Source organism: Schistocerca americana, chromosome 1, assembly GCF_021461395.2.
Source record: "Schistocerca americana isolate TAMUIC-IGC-003095 chromosome 1, iqSchAmer2.1, whole genome shotgun sequence".
In the NCBI taxonomy this organism is placed as follows: Eukaryota; Metazoa; Arthropoda; class Insecta; order Orthoptera; family Acrididae; genus Schistocerca; species Schistocerca americana.
The window spans coordinates 941288504-941290931 of NC_060119.1; the positions used below are offsets into that span (position 1 = coordinate 941288504).

Sequence of the window (2428 nt, forward strand, 5' to 3'; positions counted from 1 at the left end):
CATAAACGATTCAAGAAAGCAAACCGTGTTTTTTGAAAATGATATCTCGTGAAGATTCACGTAACTTTGTCGTATGGTAACTATGCAAACACTATTTATCTATCGAAATGTGAAAGTAACTACAGAATGAGATTTTCACTCTGCAGCGGAGTGTGCGCTGATATGAAAGGTAGGAGACGAGGTACTGGCAGAAGTGAAGCTGTGAGGATGGGGCCTAAGTCGTGCTTGGGTAGCTCAGTTGGTAGAGCACTTGCCCCCGAAAGGCAAAGGTCCCGAGTTCGAGTCTCGGTCTGGCACATGTTTCAAAGTAACTATAGTTTTTCACAATCGATCGATGAACTTTTTTAAATGGCATTTAATAGCATGTGAAATAAGAGTTAAAGACAAATTGAACACATTAGTTTTACAATACTCTACATAGATCTACAGAAGTTAAAACGAAACTAATTTTCTGGTATGTCATAAAATGTAATTTGATAAATATGTACAACTATTGATTATTTCGTTTCGTAAGCAACAAATGCTTTTTTTCTTGTTGCGATGTATGTTACTTCTTCCAGACGCATTTCGCGTTTTACTTTAAGGCACAGTCAATAGAATCTAGAATAATTCATTTTTTTATATGCTATGGTTTTAGATTATAAAACAGTTTACTTCTCAATTTTTTATGTAAGTGATTACTTACAGTTAATCGAATTTTTGGCTGACATCTGCATTTCCTCTCATCTGGTCACATGCTGGAGATCGCTCTAAAACTTAACGTACAGAACATAAGCACATTTTCACGTTTGCTCTTTTTTCTTCACAATTTTTATGTCCTTTGTGCTAACTGGAGTGGAGTACTATTATTCTTCTGTCATTTTACCGGAAACTGTGATTTTAAGTCGTAAGTACAGTGTGTTCACTGTATTTGGTTTGTTTATGTGCATGCTGCCAACCTAACGAATTATATGCTGAAAATTAACGTCTGTTCATTTCCGTTCTCCTTATATCTTTATATGTGTGTGTGTGTGTGTGTGTGTGTGTGTGTGTGTGTGTGTGTGGCTAGTCAGTGCACGTTATACGAAGTTGAATGTGAATACAATAGTTGTCAGAGAATGGTTGAAAGTTTTGGTTTTCAGTTGATTTGAGTTATCCTTTAAATGTTTTGTGGAGGGGTTCATTTAAGAGTAAACTCACTACCTACATTAGTAGATAAAACAGTAGAGTAACACTTCAGCAGGTGATTATTATCAGAATATTAGCCTCCCACCCTTTTGCCCTCACTTTTACATGAACCCATGCCCTAAACTTTCAAACGAAAACACGAATCAGCTGTACTTGAAAAATTTCAACCACTCTCTGACAGCTACTACATTCACATTCAACTTTCTACAACTCGCTCTGACCATCTACACACACACACACACACACACACACACACACACACACACACACACACACACACACATAGAGAGAGAGAGAGAGAGAGAGAGAGAGAGAGAGATAAAGAGAACAGAAATGGACAGACTTTAGTTTTAAGCATATTCTTCGTTAGGTTGGAAACATGTACGAAAATAAACTAAATAAAATATGACATAAATTGAACACACAGTAAATATGATTTTAAATCAGTTTTTGGTAAAATATCCGCAGCTAGTGAAAGAAGAGTAATAGTGATCCAGCGAAAATAACGTGAAAATTGTGAAAAGAAAGTCTGTAACGTGAAAATGTGATTATGTCTCGTAAGTGAATTTATAGTGCGACCTACAGCATACGACCAGATGAGAGGAAAATCAGATGCCACCAAAAATTTGATTCATTGTAAGAAAATAAGACGTAAACTATTTTATAACCTTCAAATATCGCAAAGATTCCACTGGAAATGCCTTAAAGTAAAATGCCGAATTCACCTGAAACGCCGGCTGGGGTGGCCGAGCTGTTCTAGGCGCTACAGTCTCGAACCGCACGACCGCTACGGTCGCAGGTTAGAATCCTGCCTCGGGCATGGGTGTATGTGATGTGCTTAGGTTAGTTCGATTTAAGTAGTTCTAAGTTCTAGGGGACTGATGACCTCGGAAGTTAAGTACCATAGTGCTCAGAGCCATTTGAACCATTTTTTTTCATCTGAAACAAAAAATACATTACAGCGAGAAGAATCGTTTACTATTTAAGAAACGAAAATTTCTGTGATTACTGCGGATGATAGCCACGTTAAAAAACTTGTTATTACTTATTTCGTTTTGCCTTAAGACATTTTGTTTATTTGCAACGTTTAGAATACTTTATAATTACATGTAATAATTCCAGATCGCCAGTTATTTTCTTCAGTATCGCTAAAATAGTCTTTACAGGCACCAGAGAAATATGAAGCCTATGATAAATCGATTTCTTTTACCGAAAGATTTTACATTACTTATCGAAACTTTGTGTCAAACACCTTGGCATA

At 36.5% G+C, this 2428-nt stretch overlaps 1 non-coding gene across 1 annotated transcript; it reads left to right on the forward strand.

Annotated features, from left to right (window-relative positions):
* The first annotated feature begins 222 nt into the window (after positions 1–222).
* Positions 223–297, forward strand: Trnas-cga. Its single transcript has one exon. It is a non-coding gene; the product is annotated as a tRNA-Ser (tRNA).
* The last annotated feature ends 2131 nt before the right edge of the window (positions 298–2428 follow it).